The following is a 22,765-nucleotide window of genomic DNA, read 5'->3' on the forward strand; positions in this document are numbered from 1 at the left end:
AATGAGGGTGGGGAAGTATATGGTCACTTCTTCTGTGCCTTGATTGGAAATCAAACCCGGGACTTCCACACGTCAGGCCGAAGCTCTACCACTGAGCCAACCAGCCAGGGCTGGGAGGTGGACAATTTAACCTCAGGAAACACATTTCAAACCTGGAAACAGAAGCTTTTTTCCTGCTCTAAGAGAAAAAATGCCACATCATTAACAGTAAGTAGCTGTGAGCAAGCATTTCAACAGGAACCTGTGTAAACCCCTACCCAGGTGTAACTGGCCAAGAAAAACCCCAAATTAACTCTCTAATTACATTAGGTCTGTAGAGTGAACACATACTTGAGGTAGGTTCACCAATCATATTGCTTACCAAAAAAAAAAAAAGAAATACCAAGAAAATAATGCTCTTTAGTCACTGAATTATGGGCACCATTACTTTCTTAGTTGGTAAAATTCATCAGATTATAACAATGCCATAGCATTTTAAATGATAATGAGTACAAATTCAAAATCAACAGTAGATAGTTCCTATTTTAAAAAGATATCAGCATGTGAGATAAACACACTGCTTTTGGACAAACCTTAAGACAAGCATTTTAAAAGGGTCCATCTCAGCCCCGTGCCCCAGTGAGCCTCATACAATCAGAGTGCTGGTTCCCTCTGAGTGCTCGGGGTGCCATCCTTCTTAGAAAAGGCTTGTGGAGATTCACTCAGAGTTACACAGCCTGATGACAGCCAACTTAATGATACGTTGGCTCTGGTCTGACTCTGAGTCCCTGCAGCTGACCTGCCCAGACGCAGTTCCTTCGGCTGATTGGGATTTCTAATTCCACTGCATTGGGAAAGGCTCTCCCACCTCTACACAGAGAAGGGGTCTCCGGCCTCCTTCTCCAGCTTCTGTGACTTGGGGTGTTTCTCTCATTCCGGCCATCTACCCTGGATTATTTAGACAGCCCACTGGGGGACAGAGGCAGCAGGTACATGCACGGTTTACTTCGGATTGGGTTATAAGCCAGTCGTTAAGGAAAATGAGAACCAAGCTGTTTTTTTGTTGTTGTTTTTACAGAGACAGAGAGATAGTCAGAGAGAGGAATAGATGGGGACAAACAGACAGGAATGGAGAGGGATGAGAAGCATCAATCATTAGTTTTTCGTTGCGACACTTTAGTTGTTCATTGATTGCTTTCTCATATGTGCCTTGACTGTGGGGCTACAGCAGACCGAGTAACCCCTTGCTCAAGCCAGTGACTTTGGGTCCAATCTGGTGAGCTCTGCTCAAACCAGATAAGCCCGCACTCAAGCTGGCGACCTCGGGGTCTCGAACCTGGGTCCTCTGCATCCCAGTCCAACGCTCTATGCACCGCGCCACCACCTGGTCAGGCCCAAGCTGGTATTTTAAAGTGCTGAACTGTGAAGTCCAAGTCCTTGGTTCTTCTACTAAGTATATATAATGGCTTTCAACTACTCTCCAAAGATCCAGCTGATCCACATGGACCAGCATTCACATGAGAGAATCCAAAATCTAGGCTACAGCCTTCCCAGCAGGAAAAAAAAAAAACTGGTTTCTTGTAAACTTTGGGTAACTAAGAACACAATTCCTCACAACACGTTTGGTTCCTTTCATCATCTCAACCATCAGAAATCAGGATATCACGTGTGTGTGGGTGTTGGGTCTGGCCTACCTGCCTTTCAGTGCCCATTTCCAACAAAGCTGAACGTACAGATCCTGACATGCTACCCAAATCACATAAGAGTATTTCTGAGTCCCAAAGCATGATCATAAACCTCCTTAGAAAAAGAAAGAGAGCTGGTGTCACCTCTAGGACTGAGGACAGTGGCGTTGAAGCATTAATTCTGGGTGAAAGTGGGACAACAGAGAGCACTATGTTGTTTGTTCTAGTACCTTTCTGATTCCAGTTACCTTGGAGAAAGTTTATTCCAGGAGCTCTGAATGATTGCTTTTATTGAATTATGTTTTTATGTGATGTCATCAGCATACTAAGAAGCATCTGGATTTTCCACAAGGATGTTAGGGTGTTCTTCATTGCGTCACACAAGCTGCTCTTTACAAAAACCCCAAAGGAAAGTTCAATAATAAAACACTGTTTTTTACCCTGTGGACTGGCTAGGCCCTGGCTCCACTCCCTGGCCACCCAGGTGTACAGAGCCACTCTGGCAGGTCCCTCAGAAAGACCACGGAGGTGGTGCTGGTCGGCAAGTTTGGTCTCATTCCTAAAACCACTTTAGACCCCTACCTCTATCCCCTTCTTCTCCTCACTTTTAATTAACTGTCATTTACAGCCTTGCAAGCTGCCTTAAATTCATTCTAAAACAAGACAAGGAAATTATTTGTTTTATAATTATCTCCTTCTCCCATATGTCTCCCAACAATATACCAGATACTAGAGAGATGGGCATGAATAAACGGGTTACCCTTCCTGCCCTCAAGGAGCACCCTTCCAGCAGGACACTGATAAGTAGGTTAATTATCCTTCAAGACTTCAAGCCCCTTGGGTGGGAAGCCTGCCCTGCCCTGCCCTCTCCATTCCTGCAGGTAGCACCTCTGCTCACTCAATGCAGAGGAATGATTTCTTCATCTGTCTGTCACTCTTGTCTGTGGGTTTGTGAGCTCCATGCCTTTCATTGTTTTTCTATCCTGGGCCTTTACCTGAATGCCTAGCACATTGAGAATGCCCCCCAAAACAATGACTGAACGGATGTCTAAATAGTGAGGCCATGAGTGAGTATGTGAATGAACAAGTAAATGAATATTAAGACGTCCAAGGAGGAATAAGCAAAGTGCTGTGGGAACACAGAAACAGTTGATTCGGTCTCTCCCGTCAACAGGAGCCTCACACAAGGTGACATTTAGGCTGGTCCTAACGCCTGGGTAGGACTGACCAGGCCGACTGCGAGAAGAGCACAGGGAAGCCTGTTCAGAGAAGACATCAATGGAAAAGAAGTGGTGAAAAGAGGGCAAAGCAAGGATGCAGGAAGGCCGGGCCAGAGGCTGGAAAAGTAAGCTCGGTGGGACCGCAAGGAAGGGACCTCACACATTGTGACAATAGGTCTATACTGTTTCGTACAAAGGCAACAAGAAATTGGGGGCAAAGAACAAAATTTGGAAATCAGAATTTTTTGAATCAAAAGCATTTTCAGTGTGTCCCAAGGCCAGACAGTTCTGCAGCTAAATTTAAGTGTTGCAATGTGACATACCCCTTAAGCATCTCAAATTTATGGAGGCATTTTAATGCACCAAAAGACAATGACAGTTTACACAGGTGTGCTTGTTTAAACAGCCCACAGCCACAGGATCAGCTCCGTGAGGTACCCAGCCACTCAGCTCCTCCAATAAATTAAAAGCTCACCTGACTGTCTTCAAGCAGCCAGGTCCCTAAAGAGGGCTGTGTGCTGACAGTGTGCTTATCCCTGAACCCTGCATGGGGGCTGGAATGCTTATGCTCACAGTGCACGAGCACCAGCTAATGCCCACGCGTGCAGAGGTACCAACTGACCAGAAATACATGACGTGGCACATTCAAAAATGTCCCCTGGTTCCAATGTTCAGGTACAACTGAGTCCCCACCCTTCAAATGAGAAATACAATCTGCCATTTAACAGTGACACAGTGAGGGAGCAGCTGTGAACAGGTCTTACACTGAGAGGGATGAGTATTTAGGGGCCGATGAAAGTGTCACCCTGGCCTCCAAATTCAAACCTAGTCCCTGGTTTATACCCAACTCAACTTCAGCAGGAGAAAGGATGTTGTTGGCACTTGAGCTGAAAACTGGCTGAGCCAAGAGCACTGGGTTGCTATTGCCCCCCCCTTTAGACAACAAGCCGCTCATTGAAGTCATAGCACCAGCTCTGAGTGGTCCACGCTCTGCAAGGGCATGCATGGGGGCAAGACCCCCAGGCAGAGGTGCAAACAGAAAGGCCGAGGCAGCCAATTCTGAAAGCAGGCCTTACTTCTGCCTTCACTTCCGTGTGGCCCAGGATGTTCTGACGGGGACCACAGGACCCTTCCCTCCTCAGCTCTGATACCCCCCCCCCCATTAAATGTATCAAGCAAAAAAGGCAAACGGCCACATAACTTGATTCCATCACCATTTCTGCAGCTCTCCAACGTGTAATACACACACACACAGCAACTATTCCTTTAGGAAAAAAGAAAAAAAAGAGGAAGGAGTATACATGTCCTTCCAGGATCTCTTTCTTCTACAGATGCTGCTAACCCTGGCAGAAGAAGGTGGAACCCTCAATTCCTCTAAACTGTAATCCGTGTTTAATTACACCTACAAAGCCGCGAAAGCCCTCCCTCTCAGGGCTCTCTCGCTCGCTCTCTCTCTCTCTCTCTCTCTCTCTCTCGGTCCAATGGCCTGAGGGTGAGGATGCAACTTGAGAGGCCAAAAGGCCCAAAGGCAAAGCAAACAAACCCCGGCTTTCCCATGCAGCCTGTGAGTGTGCCTCATAGACCTGGTGAACCAGGGTACAGCACCTTCAAAGTCACTTCTCTGCATCTCAAGATCTGTCAGTAAAAGTGCCCATTAAAATCCAAAAAGGACTTTCCGGGTCCTGAGTGAGGGAACCCAATCCCACAGCCCCCCTGAGGGGTTCCACTCAGAGAACCTGGCTGAAGCAGCACCCAAAGCTGGCTCGTCATCTCGGGCTTTCTCCCATCCCTTCTGATGCAAGTCGTCACCAAGACTCTCTACTCATCCCCTAACCTCTCAAATATATCCTTTCCACACTCCCCCAACCCATGAGCTCTGACCCGCTCTCACAGGCAGGACCTCAGCACCTCTCTCTGAGGGATGCCGCCCACGTCCCCACACCCACCACCACTGCCAAGAACCTGGTTCTGCCAGGTTCCCAACCCTGGATGTACATCTAGATGACAGGCTGTTTCTTAGATATATAAATCCCAGCTCTGAGGCCAGCAGTACTGAATCAGAATCCTTAGGAGATGTATTTTTAACAAGACTCTCCTATGCTGTTCTTCAGCCAGAAAAGTTGTCCTAAAATGCAAATATGACTTTTATCATAAACTCACTTGCAATCTTTCAGCAGATCTCTTCCTCCTCCCTCTAGGACCCATGGGTAGGGCACCCATGGCCTTAACCACCTGACTTCAGCCTGTTTCTCACACACCTGTCTAGTCCCCTATATTCCAGCCACATGACCACTCCTAGGTGCCCAGACACAGCAGGGTGCCCGCTTCACCCCCGCAGGCACCTGGGTCCTTGTGTTCAGATGTTACCCTCCCCAGCAACACTGCCTAATGAATGTCTAACAGTCACTTCAAGACCAAAGCTACCCACCACTCCTCTCCGAAGTCTCAGCAGATTCCTCCACTCAGACAAGTCACTACTGTGTCCCCAAAGCACCTCAAACTTCCAATACCACACTCAGTACACTTCACTATGATTTGTTGTAAGATACAGTCTCACAGCAAACCAGTAATTCCCTGACATCCCAACGTTTAACATTTCTCAATACCAGACAAATTGTAGGAACTCGAAAAATGTTTGCTAAATATTTTCCTTCATGGGTACCACTAGACTTCACGGGTCCCCTAGGGACCACACTGGAGAGTCTATATGGCAAAGCAGTTCAACATACATAAAGAGTACACAAATTTTAGAACCCCACAGAGTTTGAATTTTGAGTTTTCCACTTATTAGCTTTGTCTTGAGTTTGTTTGTTTTTTTCCTGTGCAAAACAGAATTAACCATTTTACCTATCTACTGCAAAGATTAAATGAGATAAAGTACAGGCGTCTCAATCACTGGCAGTTGTTAGGTATATTACTTACCTGCATTCTTGCAGATTAGTGTGTAGATGTGCGCACACCTATCTTAGAACTGTGTCTGGCATGGGTTCTCAAATAATCGTTGAACAAATGTATGTAACTATAATTAATAATTACTACTTGTGTATCAGAAGGCAGGGATTCTGTCCCCGTTTTATTTCTGTACTTCATCCCCACTCCAGCTGAAATAATCATTTGATTTAGTTTAATAGGAAATATTAATACAATTTTTATGACTAGTCAGAAATTCATTTTTGTCTAAGGAACCACAAAAACAGCCTCAAGCATACTCTAGAACAAAATAAAGAACTCCCTGTCTCCAAAACCTTCCTTCAGCCTCCAAAACTCTGACTGGCTGGCCTCCGGCCCCAACACCCAAGTTGCCGGTCCCCCACCTCAGGGAGGGTCTGTCACCTATCAGCCCCAATCGGAGATCTGAACTGCTAATACAAACGGCCTCCCGGTCGGGGGCATCCCAGCCCTGCCGCAGCTGCCCCTCTACCCGGGAGACAGGCAGGGGGCGCAGAAGCAAGCCCGCCTTTTCAGCTCACAGCCAGTCCACCCCCCAGGGACCCAGGGGGCAGTCAGAAGTTTCAGGTTACCACAAAAATAACAGAGGACCTACACCAGGTGGGTGTGTGGGCCAAGTGCAGAAGGGAAGAGGTGAGAAATAAGTCCAGGAGAAGAGGGGGAAAAAAAGCAGACATTTGAGTTTGAGTCACAGAGAAACTGGGTTTTAAGAAATGCACTTTAACTCAGGCGTTTAGTATCTATCTAGTCCAGAGCAGCTTATATTTATGTTATACTTAACTACTTTGAGTGGGCTTTTAAAAACACTATTTTGGGACAAGAGAGGGATGCGGGTTTTGTTTTGTTTTGTTTTTAGTTTATTTACTTAATGCTGCCTATAAAAGTCAGATTTGGGTCAATGAAGATTTTGACAAGTATTCATTCCCATTCAACAAATTCCTGATATTACTCAGCTTTAATTTTCTCAAAACTAAATCCAAACATGATAAAGCTAATTAGGTCTATTGAAGGAGGGGCAGACCTTTAAGGAGAAAAAAAAAAGCTAATAAAAATCATTTATGCATTTTTATTTTTCCTAAAATGAAATCAAAGTCCACTCCCATCCTACCCTCGTGTAGGAAGACTGCTGGCTTGATGTGGTCTGACTGAGCCTGGGCACTTCTAACAAAGTTAACTTCAATCACTGTAGCCAGTTAGCAGGTTACTGATTCTCCATCCACTGTGCTTTTATCTGGGTTGACTCCATACATTATGCCTCTTTAATTTGCTTCTAGCAACTGTTTTACAAGAGGGTGGATAAAGACACAGCTACAAGAAAAGATGCCATTCTTCAGCGGGGCAGGTAAACACCAAGACCAGGCCATGCATTTGGTGGATTAAGTTTCCCACTCTAATCCCTTCTGTGCGAGGGTAATGGGTTCCCTGCACTTCTTTTAAAGTTAATTTTGATGGGGAAATGTTTCCCAGTGTCTCATTATTTTGTAGCTACTGATTTATGTTTCATTCTAAAATATCAGGGTTGTGTAACTAAGGTGCCGCACCTACAAGTTGATGCTTCTCATCTCTCTCCCTTCCCCCTCTCCCTCCCCCACCTCCCACTGGTCAAAAGAAAAAAAAAGAGAAAAAAAAAGGGTTTAAAAATGACAGTTTTTAGTGGCAGCAAGACCAGCAGCTGGTAACAAGCAGACAGGCAGATTCTGTGTTTTTCTTTTTATTTTCTTTTAACTTTTAAGATATAAGCCCTCTCCCCGCCAAATCAATAAAAGCTTCAGAGAAGGAGCCTATTACCAGCGGGTTTGAGTTCTGTGAATGTAGAACAGCACATCAACAGTAAAACAAACGTCTGTTTCATTCTGCTCTTAACAACAGAGGCTCGTTCCTGGAAGAGAAGCCCTCAGCCACCTTGTACCCCTTCGTGCTGTCAGAATTCACACAGTTCATGCCCAACACATCACACCGTGCAATTATCAACCAGCACTGCCACTGCTAAAAGATCTTTAAGAACCCTGGTTTTTACCATAAAAGCTCTCATTATTATCTCAGCTCTCTATGCTTGTTCAGCGTGCCTGGTCACTTACAGGAGGAAGAGAAAAAACGGGACTCAGCTCATCTTTCCTCAGCCGTGTCTCCCAGGGAGCTGTTCGTGACTCCGCAGCGCAATGCCACGCCACCACACTGGCTGACCGGGTTTAAAATTAGCCGAGCCCTGGAGAGCCACGGGTAACCTTCTGACAAGGTTAGCCAGCAGAGCAGAGCACTGCTCAGGGAGGGACATTAATAAGAAGCCAACTAGAGCCTTTCAACAATCCCATTAGGGCCTCTCGGAACCCCAGCAGTATGGAAACCTGGAGGAGCCGCACGCCAGCAGGAGAAGGCTGACCAAGGCTCTGATTTTTACCCCATGGAGTCGCCAGCTTCCTTTACCTTCGACAAGCACAACTTCTAAACGTGTTTTTCCAAGTTTATATTCAACATACTCAACCACGGATTATACAGTAAATTTTAAACTTTAAGCTACAGTTTCAAAATATAATATTTACGGAACACTTTTTTTTTTTTTTAAGAATCTTTTTTTTTTTTTTTTTTTTTTTTTTACTTTTCTGAAGCTGGAAACGGGGAGGAAGCTAGAAACCGGGAGAGACAGTCAGATAGACTCCCGCATGCACCCCACCGGGATCCACCCGGCACGCCCACCAGGGGGCGATGCTCTGCCCATCTGGGGCCGTCGCTCTGTCGCGACCAGAGCCACTCTAGCGCCTGAGGCAGAGGCCAAGGAGCCATCCCCAGCGCCCGGGCCATCTTTTGCTCCAATGGAGCTTCGGCTGCGGAAGGGGAAGAGAGAGACAGAGAGGAAGGAGAGGCGGAGGGGTGGAGAAGCAGATGGGCGCTTCTCCTGTGTGCCCTGGTCGGGAATCGAACCCGGGACCCCTGCACGCCAGGCCGATGCTCTACCACTGAGCCAACCGGCCAGGGCTCTGAGTCTTGAAATTTTCTTTATTTGTGATTTTTAAAAGGTTGAGTACACTATGTCATGAACATACCATTATTTGGCTATTTCCCCACGGATGGACATTTAGATTTTACCCCAACTTTTCACTGTTAGGACAACATCCTTGTAACTATTTCCTAAGGACAGATTTCTGGAGTCCAAGGGCAGGAAAAATCTGAAGCCACTGGTGTAGAGTGGGGACCCCATGAAGTACACAGACTGTGCCTGTCACACTGTCGGTGTTTTCTGAATAAAGGAATGTGTCTCAGTGCTATCCAAATAGACAACCCTAAATTCTAATGTGACACTTTCCAAGCACCTACAGGGAGATTAGCAGGCCCGGCACACAAAAGTCCCCTTGGCATTGAGATAGAGGAATCCATCTAACGTCTCTGAACACCTGCCAAAGGAGATTCGGATGCTGCTCAACCCCCACCCTACCCATGCCTGTTCCTCACTGGGATAGCCATACTGGTTGTTTAAAATATTGGAATCCTTCCATATGACTTGGCAGAGTCAGTGGCCCAAGCCCACCGAATGCCTCTGTCCCCATGGCTCCTCACTATCCAACAGGTACAGAGCAAGCGCCTGGCACACCTGGGGGCTTCCAGTGGTTTCCACTGTGTCAATGTCCGTCACACTTAATGTTTTAAATACCACCCCTGTTCACAGATAACTTATAACTTAAGATCTGCTTTTTAAATTGTTAATCTTCCCTCCCCAATCACAGACTACCCTTTAAAATCATAATCACCAACACTTCAGCATGGTTTCTTAACTTCAATAAATCCCATAATATTTTATTTTTAAAACTGAAATGGACAGTGAATAGGAAGCACTTACCAATAAGATACCTAACAGGGGGCTGGTTCCCACTAAGTTCCTCTCTACAATGCACAGTGAGACAAAGGTAACATCACCATCATAAGATTCATTGCCCTAGTGCTAATACCAGTGATATTGGTTCCCCAAGGATAAGTCACCTCGTTAAGACCCTTGAGACTTTGAAGAATTCTCAGGTCAAGAACTAAATTCTCAGAAAACTAAAGCAAAAACATCAAAATGCTAAAATATAGGGATAAGTAGAAAAGTCAACTATAGCCTAACCGAGACTACTCTGGTAGTGGCTTACTTATTATACCAGTAAAAGTGACATTTGGGGACTGGGCATCGTGCTATGCACTTACAAGCATGAGCTCTACCTTAGCTCTCTCTGCTCAGCTAAACTGGTTTCTGTGGGAGCAAGTAGGTAACTAGTAAGTAGAACAGGTTCATTTCCTCTAAATGTTTTTGTCCATCCTCTATTGGGGGAGCTAGGATGGGAACACCAGCCAGAAAAGGGAAGAAAGAAAAACAAGGGTCCTATAAAATCAGACTTTAAAGACCAACAAGGTGCTATCCTGGACACATTACAGCACTGTCCAGCTCAGCAGCTGAGACCATGGCCCAGCGGGAACCAAGTCAAAGACAATGCCCATCCACATCTCCATGACGCAAGCACGTACTCCAAACTCCAAGTCCCTGTGGGAGTTAAAGGAGGAGCTGCAGCTTCTTTGCCAAATCAGCAAATTCTAATGGATGGATATAAAAACATTTTGCCTCCTAAAATCAAATATAATGGCAGAAGTTTAAGAAAATACCTTGTAGGAGTAAATGGAAATACTATTCACAGCCAACATTTATTTAACAGTACTGTGTGAGGCACAGGGGTCAGGACTTTTATTACTTCTTCTAATCCTCATCACTGTATTAGGTAGAGACGTGTAACATCACTATATCCATTATTTAGATAAGAAAACAAAGTTTAGAAACATTAGGCCATTTGTCTGCTTGTCAACCCGAACTCTGAGGTGCCCTGCTGCGTGCCCCCACAGCATCAGGCCTCACACCGGAGGACTTGGGTAAGTGCCTGTCAGCCCCAGTGTTGAGCTCCATGGAGGCAGCACCCTCATCTTACCTGGAGGGAAGAAGGGAAGATACTAGGACAGCATTCTTGTAACCATTTCCTAAGGACAGAACGTGGCTGAACACACAACACCTTCAGGAAGTACTGAACCTTTTAATGAACTGCCAGAAAAAAGGAGGGGCTAGAACACTGCTGATTTTCAGAGCTCACAGGCAGGGTTATCTTAAGGAATAGCTGACAACGCCAGTTAAACTCACAGAACACCCAATGATTTTCCAACCCAAAACAGGAAGAAAGAGGATCTACCTGCGCAGAGGATTCCCAGACAGTTTCTACAGCTGCCTCTATTAGAAGAAGGAGATTTCTGAGCAAGGTAATTTCCATAATCTACGCCCCTACAGAATTAAGCTCTATACCCATCTTCTCACTCTCTGGGCCGACAATCAGGTTGCCAGGAGCACTGCAAGGGTTTAGACACTTCACCTCTTCACGACTCTTGAGATCAAGGGAATATTGCCTTCTTTGCAGGAACAGAAGTTTAAATAGAAGTGTGATCAATTTGTCAAGCACCTATTCTTTCGGTTAAAATCAGAAAACATTCCTTAAGGCTCCTATAGCTTTACCAATACTAAGGAGTCATCCAGAAGGCAGGGGTGATGATTGCTGGTCTTCGCCTCGTCCATTTTCCATTCTTGATGGCAGCTAGTATATGTACAGTATTTCTTTTGTATGTGTTTCTGTCATATAAATTACTTAATCACCCCCAAAACTGTTCTGCTATACACACCTCTAAGTCTACTCTTCTGCATGTTTCACACAGGAGAACAAATCTTTGCCTTTGCAACTGAGTGATATAAGCTTCCTTTTTCTTTTTCCTTTCAATTACTAAGCAAATATAAGGGTGATGCTAAGAAGCAAGCATAAGCTAGGCTCATCCATACTTGAACCCCACAATGTAGCAAGCTGGCAGAGTATACAGCACCTCAATGGGAGAGCATAAATGACTTCTAGCATTGCTTAAGTTTAGCTCCAGGGCAAACACCACAGGAAACATTCATACATTTGAATTAAAGCTTCAAGCAAGTCATCCTGAAATGACACTGTAAATGGAAGAAATGTACTTGCCTGTGAATTGTTTGGGTACCCCCTGTATGTAAGCAAAACCCTTGCATGAACCTTTGGGTTCTGATGTTCATCCATTCACAAAAGAAATCACAGGTAATGGATATTTGATCATCTGAGATAGGGAAGCTGAAACTCAGAGCATTTTTAAATGTAAATAATGACTTTTTTCTTTGTCTGACCAGGCGGTGGTGCAGTGGATAGAACCTCGGACTGGAATGTGGAGGACCCAGGTTTGAAACCCCAAGGTATCTCTCTGTCTCTGTCACAAAAAAAAGTAAAATGATGACTTTTTTTTTTTTTTTAGCAGGACAGAGAGAGAGAGACAGATAGGGACAGACAGGTAGGAAGGGAGAGAGATGAGAAGCATCAGTTCTTTGTTGTGGCATCTTAGTTGTTCACTGATTGCTTTCTCATATGTGCCTTGACTTGGCGGGGGGGGGCTGCTACAGCAGAGCAAGTGACCCCTTGCTCAAGCCAGCAACCTTGAGCTTCAAGCCAGCGACCTTTGGGCTCAAGCCAGTGACCATGGGGTCATGCCGATGATTTCACGCTCAAGCCAGCGACCCTGTGCTCAAGCTGGTGAGCCTGCACTCAAGCCAGCGACCTCGGAGTTTCGAACCTGGGTCCACTGCGTCCCAGGCTAATGCTCTATCCACTGCATCAAGAAACCTGGAGTTTGGTAAGTATCCTGGCTCTAACACAGAGACCTGAGTTTTGATGCCCATGCCACCACTTTTTAGCTGTGTTCCAGGGCAATGCATTTAATACTGCCATGCCTCAGTGTCCTCATGTGTTCCCTCCCAGGGTAGAGATGCGTTAACATACACGGAAATGCCTGGAACTGCAAACAGGTTCACCCCATCTCTACCCACTACAACCTTTTGACTGGGGCAGGGACCTAAGGATGACACTGAACCACTGCAGTTGGATAAGATTTTTCTCCACTTCTTCCTTTCTCTTTTCTAATCCTTCCTGCAGTAGCCCCTGTCTGCTATGCTGACTCAGAGTGAATGAACCAAAAAGGAATGAGGAGGGAGAAGAAAAGAGACTCGTCTGACTAACTATGAAGAAAGGAGCTAGCCATCCCTTGGACTAGATGCTGTAATTCTAAACTGAATTAAAAAAATAATATACTCCTGAGCCAGACACTTAAAAGGTTCCAATTTCTGCTGGATACACAGCAGTTCTGGACTGCCTTGGATTCTTGACAATTAGCCGGAGTTATTTTTTCCCCATCTCGCTGCATGAATTTCCTTTTCTAAATTAAAATAATCACAGCACATTAACACTTGATCAACACAAAAGGTGAAACCAAGCTTTAATATAATCTTAGACTTCACATTTTCTTTAAAAACAATACATAATTGTGTGTTTGCATCTATTTACCTAGTTGTGAATGCACGTTTGCTTATGTATATATATGTTCACTCACCCAGTAGTATTATGAGTGTTTTTTGAGTAGGTATGCACTGCTGTATACACCTCTAGGCTTCTTACAGTTAAGTGTGACAGACATCCAGATGTCCAGGGAAGGAGAAAGGAGGAATAAACTGTGTTCACCTCAGAAACCTGCAAGTTCACCCAGCACAAATAACGAAGGTCCCACCCAAAGAAGCCCTGAAACATTTAAGACGACCACTGGGACAGGGCTTGAGGGTATCAAACTCTGTGACTGGACCTGGTGCCAAAGAAACCTTTCTCCCTTCCCGAAGGAAAGCTTCCCTCTTGGTGGACAGGGGTTTTGCTCTAACAAGGAGGCCTGAACCAGTTACAGGGTGGGAAACCGGGCCACAGAGCCGCCTGGAAAATACCAGAGCCACACCAGTGAGCTGGAACACTCAGGCTCCTGCCCCTTAACTCTGAGGCTAAGAAATGCTGCCCCATTCACTGTCATTCAACTCAATAGGCCTTCACTTAGCAGTTGTGTCCAACGCCCAGTATACAAAAAGCTTACTTCTCGTAGCACCGTCTCGTGTGTGCCTCATATCTTATCCAGAACAGCAAGCAGGGTGGGATTACTCTGCTTTCACAGGCAAGGGGTCTGAGACTCAGAAATGCTGATGGGGTGCCAGGCAGGCCCCAAAGTGGATAAATGGAGGAGCCATCCCAAGGCCTTCAGACCATGAATCTAGCTTAGAGCACTGGCCAAAAGGTTCTCATGCCAGTTCAGCCTTTGATCTAAGGAGAATATCCATGGTGAGCAGGTATTAACTTTATGAATCTGGAGCTCAATGAATAAAAAAGAAAAAGGGAGGGCAACTTTTGTTCTATATCTTACAGTACATAGTCAGCTAAGTCTCCTCTGAGATTCATATTCAACACAATTCTCAAAACAGTGGATGGGTGGTTTTCTCTCACTGGGTCTCCTAGCAATCATCTCTGTTGCCATCCCTCTTGTCCCCAACGCAGGTTTTCACTGCCTTAGGCTTTTACCCGCTGGGCCTGAGAAACCCCTCCACTGTCTGCCTTTCTAAAAGACATCAAGATTCATCTCAACACCAGCTCAAGCCCAGAGTCAACCCCTGTGCAACCTCAGATGAGTGTCTGAACTTATCTTTACTCAGTTATTTATCTGTTACTTAGTTTTTTCTCTCTGCAACCTCATTATAAGCCCCTCACCTAGACACTCAGTCTAGACTTTTCTGTACTCTTCATTACTGTGACACCACCACCACCATGCCTTCATCCCTGGAGTTAAATCAAAACAAATATTCATATGGCAACACTTTCTGTGTATCCTCCAGGTCATGTATAATAAACTGGAAGTAGGGACAGGGTTTTTTGTTATTTTTTTGTTTTGTTTTGTTTTGTTTTGTATTTTCCTGAAGTTATAAGCAGGGAGGCAGTCAGACAGACTCCCACATGCACTCAACCGGGATCCAACTGGCATGCCCACCGGGGGGCGATGCTCTGCCCATCTGGGCTGTTGCTCCACTGCAGTCAGAGCCATTCTAGCACCTGAGGCGGAGGCCATGGAGCCATCCTCAGCGCCCGGGCCAACTTTGCTCCAATGGAGCCTTGGCTGCGGGAGGGGAAGAGAGAGACAGAGAGGAAGGAGAGGGGAGGGGTGGAGAAGCAGATGGGCACTTCTCCTGTGTGCCCTGGTCGGGAATCAAACCCGGGACTTCCACATGCCAGGCCGATGCTCTACCACTGAGCTAACTGGCCAGGGATAGGGTTTTTAAAGAGAAACAACAGGTATGGTCTCGGCCCCACAGAACTCACAAACTAGTGAGGATGACAGAGATAAAAATGACTGCTACGATTTGCTGAATCATTTGAAACTGGAATTTGCCAGTGACTGGGAGTTGGAAGGACAATGACTGTGAAGAATGATAGAGTCTGCTCCAGATACTATCTCAAAGGATATAATGACCAGGTGACTTTAACAAAGTGGAAATTTAATAAGGATAAATGTCAAATCATGCACTTAGGTCCAAAAAGAAAAAGAAAAAAAGAAAAGAATAAGAAAAAAATTGAACTCACAAATATAGGGTAGAGAAGATCACATGAGAAAGTCTTAAGGGATTGGGTTGCCCACAAGCTCAATGACTCAGTGTGAAGAGGCCGAGCTAAGGTACTACCAGGCTGTCCTAATTAGAAATCCTACCTTCACGGTAAGAAGAGATCTCAGATCTGGATCCCAGGAACCATAGAGAGCGCAATGGACAAAAGTGAGCATATTTCAGAGAGCAGACACAAGTGTGAAGCCCTATCCTAAGAGGAATGATAAGACAAGGCTGGAGAATTAATGACCTAGTCCTAGAGGGCCATGAGAATCATTGTCAAAGTAGTCTTGAACTTGACCATTCCATTTCCAGGAACAGAGAACAGAGATACAGTTTACCTAAATAATGAAGGCACTGAGATTAATTTATAAGAATATTTATTACAGCATGGTTTGCAATTACCAAAAAAAAGAGAAAGGAAACAGGCAAAAAAATCAAACAAAAGGGAATAAGTTACATATCTCATTATAAAATTATGTTACCAGCTACAATATCAAATATTTATTGAAATGAAAGATATTAATGAAATTCTATGCAAGAGAAAATTACAAAATATGCACAAATAATATAATTCATTTTGTAAAAATTACTACAAATACACATACCAAAAACTGCACTGAAAACTGTCTGGAAGACCAATTATCTCTGAGTGCTGCAATTATTGATAATTATTTTCCTTTTTGCGTCTCCATATTTTCTCAATGTTTCATAATGGACATATATTGCATAAAAAAAAACTATTTTAAGTTTTTCAAAAGAAAGTTCCTAAATGGTCTAGCATATGAAGAGGTCCTGTGCTGTAGCTCCAGCAGGAGAGAAAGGTTTAGGATTGAAGAGTAAGGATTCTGGGAGACCCTACCTGAGCTCAATATACCAGAATGGTCTATCGGGGAAATAACAGTCCTTTGTTATGGTGAAATCCCCGTAAAATGAGCTGTGCCTCTAGGATGTATTAAGACTGAGACCACATTTTAGGAGAAGCCTCCTTGGAGTACAGGTTTAGCTTCTCCTAAATGACTGTCAAGGTATACACAGCAGGTCTTCAAATAATGTCATTTTGTCATAATGTTGATGAGATGCTGTAAGAATTTAACTACTGTTTAGCCTATAGTAAAATTGGTTTCATTATAATATTTTGCTTAAAGTTAAAAAAGCTGTTGACAACAAGTAAGGACTTATTATATTCCAATTCCTTCAACACAGCTTGAGTCATCCCTGCTCCAGAATCCATAAAACTACTACTTCTTGTCTCCGCTGACTTCACATCCTCAATCAAGGTTTTAGGATCTGCCTCTCTGCTCTCTCACCAAATCAGGCCCAAATGGAGTGCAGTTAAAAGAACATTCAACTGGAATCAGAAACTGTGATCCCTGCAGTGCCTCTGTAAAGATATATCCTTTTACAGTCCTCACTTAATCTCTAGGAGCCTCAGTTTCCACATCTATAAAATGGCAGTACTATACAAGCAACAGACAACATATTCCCAACGTGATGAGAGCATTTCAGTAGCAGCTGATGGCCAACTATTAGGGTGGCTGTAGGGGTCCCACTGGACTGAAACCAGCCACAACTTTAATTCCAAGACCCTTGATTCTACACTGCGGCTCAAGCACCAACTTCATGAAAAGCCCTTCACACCCCCAGCTTTCCCTGGACCACTACTCACTCAACACAGTGTAACAATGAGCTGCTTTTCCTCCAGCTTCTAGGGCTGAGTCTTGGCTTTTCATTGTGACTACACGTTTTTCTGAGATTAGGACCAAGGCTTTCATCTTTACCCACAATCCCTTGTGCTGCTGGAAATAAAGACGTATTAATGATTTGACTGAACCCTAACAGAACCATGCTACTTAAAGTGCAGCCTATGGACCAGCATTACTGGCTGATTCTTCAGACCCACTGAATCAGAATCTGCTTTCTCAGGTGACTCCCATGTTAACAAGGTGAGGATGATGCTGACACCCTCAGGAAGTGAGGGGAAGGCCTAGGGCACTCTCATCCCACCAGATCTCCAAAACCCAGGAAAGGGCCCCAGTCCCCCATTCATTTGTTTATTCAGTCAGTCATTCACTCATTCAACAACTATATCTTAAGTCCCTACCTCCTGACAGAAACTTTTCTAGGCACTGAGCCCTGTTCTATCCAGGTGCCATTAAATGGTAAGGCTCCTCTAATATTAGAGAGAATTGTCTACTAAAGCTACCTGCTCACAAAATTCAGCTAAAAACAATGTAAGAGCCTCTGAACCCCCACTCCTGCAACCCAGGCCCAGCTCCTCAAATGTTTTGCAGGTGTCTGAGTGGATATCTCTTCATGAACCCTCAAGAAGCCACCCACACAGTAGCCATGGTCCAGTGGTCCGGGCAGAGTCCCTTTATATTTCTGCAGGTGCTACATTCCAGAGATATTTCTTCTTATAAAGCACAGCAGGAATTCTACACTTAGGGAAGAAAAAAGGCTAACGAAGGGCTTTATTTTTCCCTAGGGAGAGAAGAGACTAAAACCTCTCATAGAGATGTTTACATTTTTAAAATGTATTTTACGAACCACACGCTTGCAAGTCAAACATCCCCTCAAAGACATCTTGCAGAAAGAGATATCCTGGGAACATGGTGCAGGCAGCTTTATTTACTGCCACTTTATAAGACTAGCCCAAAGGGATATCAGATGCTATCTCCTGCTGACATGACTTGCCTGTCTGCCTGACTGCCACCTCCAGGCCAGGTCACAGCTACTTCTTGTCACTCAAATACCCCTGCTGAGCTCTACTCAACTACCTGTGCCCCAAGGGTCCTCTGCAAGTCTTCCAATCAGTCCTGGCCACTCCCAGTTGGGGAGGGCTATTTGATCCATGTGCACCTCCTTTGGGGTATATAACTGACAGTGAAAAGTGTAATTAAGATACAGCAGCGGCCCTGGCCAGTTGGCTCAGTGGCAGAGCGTCGGCCTGGCATGCAGGAGTCCCGGGTTCGATTCCCGGCCAGGGCACAAAGGAGAAGCGCCCATCTGCTTCTCCACTCCTCCCCCTCTCCTTCCTCTCTGTCTCTCTCTTTCCCTCCCGCAGCCAAGGCTCCATTGGAGCAAAGTTGGCCCGGACACTGAGGATGGCTCCATGGCCTCTGCCTCAGGTGCTAGAATGGCTCTGGTTGCAGCAGAGCAACGCCCCAGATGGGCAGAGCATCGCCCCCTGGTGGGCATGCCGAGTGGATCCCGGTCAGGTGCATGCGGGAGTCTGACTGCCTCCCCATTTCCAACTTCAGAAAAATACAAAAAAGAAAAGATACAGTGGCAACGTTAATATCAAAGACTGCCACAGTGCTGGAAAACCCTGAAGGCTGCTAGGATCCTAGATAACAGAACTCCTCAGTGTCACTGTCCAAAAGGAAATTATAAGAAAGTGTACTTCCGTCACAAAGCTCCCTCCTTTGTGATCTTTAATCAGGCCGTCCTTTGAGCTACAGGATTTAACAATTAGGAACGCTTTCCACATCTCCCACCGTTCTCTATGTTGGCCTGGTAACTGTCTCATTCCCAGCAGGGAGCATCCTGAGGGCAGGGTCTGTGCCCTGCTCAGCATAAGGTCCTTGGAGCCCAGCAGATACCTGACATATCCAGGTTTTCAGTAAAGACCGGTAGAAGGATAATTCATTCAATAAGCATTTAACAAGTGCAGAGTTTCAGGAATACAATATTGAATACCTGGAGATAAAGAAATAAAAACCCCTTGTTGGCCTTTTCAGACAAAACAAGGAAGGAAGACTATGAAAGCCTGGATGCACACTCTGATGTGAAGGATGAGGGAATTCCTGGAGCAGAGCAAGCCAAGGGCAACACAAGTGGAATTTTATTTTTTTTTATTTTCTATATTTTATTTATTCATTTTTAGGGAGAGAAGAGAGAGAGAAAGAGAGAGAAGGGGGAAGGAGCAGGAAGCATCAACTCCCATATGTGCCTTGACCAGGCAAACCTGAGGTTTTGAACCCACGACCTCAGTGTTCCAGATCAATGCTTTACCCACCGCACCACCACAGGTCAGACACAGGTGGAATTTTCTTATCCACCTCATCTCAGACAGATCTACGCCCAGTCCGTAATTCATCATGTACTAAATGCATTTCCCACACACTAGCCTCTTATTCTGCAACTGGCCAAATTTCTCATCTGTCTTGTAAAATATCAGTATACTGTACAGAATATCCTGTCTCCATCCTGAACTGTTTTAAAAGGGAAACCACAGCTCACAATGAGATGTGGTTCTCAGGGCACTCTGACTTCATCCTCAGCCCCAGCTGTTAGGCTCTTACTGCCACGTGAGAGAAGAGGGCAGGAAGGTCCTGAGATGGGAGGACCTGCCACAGAATATTTCTCTGGGACCCTCCACACTTCTTCACTCTGACCCATGTTCTCATCACCAACCCAGGGTCCTCTCCTGGGCCTCTCTCTCCACCAACAATACTGCCCAACAGAAATGCTATGTGAGTCACGTGTCACAATGCATATTCTACTAGCCTCCTTAAAGTAAAAAGTTAACAGGTGAGATCCCTTTCAATATCTTCTTCTGTTAACCCAACACATCTAAATATTACCACTTCAACCTGTCATCAATATAAAGAAAAAACTGTTAGATATTCCACATTCTCCTTCTGTACTAAGTGTTCAAAGTCCAGTGGTCACTGTATACTCGTGGTGCATCTCAATTTAAGACACCTTCCAGGCGCTGAACAGTACGTATGGCCGGTGGCCGCCATATACTGCACCGTGTAGGCCTAGAGCAGCGGTTCTCAACCTGTGGGTCGTGACCCCGGCGGGGGTCGAACGACCAAAACATAGGGGTCACCTAAAGCCATCGGAAATACCTAGAGTGAGCATTTCTTACACATGCTTGACTCAAAAAACCTGAATTGGTTTCTAAGCACATAAAAGCCTTTTTCATGGTACCAACCTCTGCTGATTTTGAGAATTAGGAGATCCCAGTTTGAAGTTGACATAGGCTTCCCACGTTTAAATTAATTTCAGCTTCACCCTGACTATGCACCCCTCCTCTGTGTATAGGTACCCTGACTTCAGTCATTACAACCCTCTAAGTGCTCTGCTACAATCGTCACTATTGTATGTTCCTTGAAGACAAGACTGTGTTTCGTTCACAGCTCAAGCCTTATCTCCCAACACAGCAGAGGCTTAATAAATATTTACCAGGTGTACGGATGGATGGTTGAATAAATGAACAAAATTCTTCCTAGCACACAAAAATCCCTCTCTAGGCCTTAGTTTCCTCATCTGTAAAATCCCCATGGTTTCTTCCAGCTCTGAAAGTCAACAAGGCCATGCACAGTGATTTGTGTCACTTACACCCAGGTAACAAACCAACTAGGACATTTATGTTTGGCCCGCATTGCACAACCAGCTCAATCAACCATTTGACACAGGAAAGAACAGTTCTGAGTTGTAATAAACACTTCAGTTTAATTTTCTGGACCAGTACAAAATGGGGCAAAATACATTGTTTTTAGTTCTCCAGAAAGTATCCTGTGGCCCTACTGCTAGTCCATAGAACAAAGAAATGTTATTCTCTCACATAATTCCAGAATAGCTTCCCTGGTCAGTCACTTACATATTCCTTACATAGAAGATGCTAAATTTTGTCCTTAATAAGTAAATGTCAGAAAAAGACCTTAAGGTCGGCTTCAGAATCCAAAGTCTTGGTTTCATCACCTCTACCTTTTTATCAACTTGCTGCTTGGTTAGGAATATGTTATTTAATGTCTACGCACCTCAATTTCCTCATCCATAAAATGAGATAACAATACAACTCAGAATTGTTACAATGCCAGAATGCCTTATATATTGTAAAGGACCAAGCAACTGTTAGCTCCTTTGAAAACTGTTTTTTCTGAAGCACATCAAAGTGGGGTGACAGAGCAACTTATAACACAGCCACGGCCAAGGCCAGATGGACTCAGTACACTCAAATGCTAACATCAAACAGGTCCAGAATTCATGGCCAGGGAATCTCAAGTAGGAAACAGCCCACAGCCCAGAAGGGCAGGTTCCCCCAGGTACGCATGCGGCCCCCTGGCCCCACCAGGAGGAGCCTTGGGGAAAGGTTGCCTACTGGAGCACAAAGGACAGACCGCACAAAGGAGCCAGCCCTCAGGGCTGGACAGGTAGTTTCTGTTCTAGAAAGGCAGTCCCTACTCCCACCCCCGAGCAAGGGGTCCTGCCTTCCGTCAGGCCAAGGAGCTGGAGAAATAAATTCACCTGCCTTTTCCTTCTTTCTCCTGCAGTGTTTCAAAGGTGCCTGGACTTAACCAAATTGGCTCTGCCTATTGCAAACAGAAACTGGGTTTGCATGTACACATTTTACGATTTCAGAAGAAAGCACTTTGCAGTCTGAGAATGAGTCATCAGTAAGCCTTGTCAGTGTGCCAGCAGCCTGCCCCTCTTCATTACGAACAGAGAGATAAAAAGCTCTTGCACTGCATTAGCTGGCATATGCCTCCACAGACAGTACAAATAAATTAATTGTGCCTCGTCTCAAACAGCCCGAGAGGTGTGCAAAAAGAGAAAATAGGCTGCGGCTTGTTTCACTAAAAAATTAAACTGAAATTGATCAGGGACCATTCTCTTATGTCTACTACACACCCTGCTATTCAGCATCAGTCTCCTAACAGGCACTCATTTGGGGTAACAATACTCAAGGAGAGAGAGCCCGTATGCTCAAGTAACTGTCTCCTGCCCAAAGAAGTGCATGTCCTTGAGCCCTTCAGTGGTCCCTGTGAACGAAGGGGTGAAGGTGATCACAGGGGCCACACTAAGGGAATCTGGGGGACACAAGTCACCCATCAAATGCTGGATGTGCTGCTGCAAAAGGAAGGGTAGTTCAATCACTGACCCCAGACAAATAAACAAATCAGTTCAGCGGCCTGCTGTGTACAGCAGAGCGAAAGAGTCCATCAGCAAGCAAACCCTGTCATGCTGAGGATGGCAAGCATTCCAGAAGAAACAAAGTTACTCAAGACTAACTTGAAAAACAAGTTGGACTCTCCTTCAGCGCAAGCTAAGATTACACCGTCAAACACACCTTTCTACTATTCCATGTGAGACATTTGCTTTTCATAGTGCGGTCAGAAGCAATTTGTTTCAATGCTGTGATTTTCTTTATCCTTCTTCCATACCACTATATAATTTAGGCAACTCACGTTTTGTAAGTTGAAGGAGCAAGACTGAAAATCTGACCCTTTTATGTTTTATCACCATGAAGAGACAAAACATGGTTCTTACATGGGAGCAGGGGGACAGGAAATGGGAGGATAATGGAGGGAAAGAACAAAACGGTATCTAAGAGGAAAAGCCCTTCTACTCTCCAAATAAATATCACCCCAGCAAGGAAGATCACGAGCACC

At 45.0% G+C, this 22,765-nt stretch overlaps 1 protein-coding gene across 7 annotated transcripts in view; it reads right to left on the minus strand.

Annotated features, from left to right (window-relative positions):
• Positions 1 to 22,765, minus strand: part of TEAD1 (TEA domain transcription factor 1) — a 279,132-nt gene that overhangs the window by 205,616 nt on the left and 50,751 nt on the right. For 2 of the 7 annotated variants that reach the window (XM_066365738.1, XM_066365716.1), the window contains exon 1: positions 7,912 to 7,996. The exons of the other annotated variants lie outside the window; for them this stretch is intronic. The gene's annotated coding sequence lies outside the window, so the exon portion shown is untranslated. Of the gene's footprint in view, positions 1 to 7,911; positions 7,997 to 22,765 lie in introns of those variants that run through there. 7 annotated transcript variants of the gene reach the window in all.

The sequence above is a fragment of the Saccopteryx leptura genome, chromosome 1 (assembly GCF_036850995.1).
Source record: "Saccopteryx leptura isolate mSacLep1 chromosome 1, mSacLep1_pri_phased_curated, whole genome shotgun sequence".
In the NCBI taxonomy this organism is placed as follows: Eukaryota; Metazoa; Chordata; class Mammalia; order Chiroptera; family Emballonuridae; genus Saccopteryx; species Saccopteryx leptura.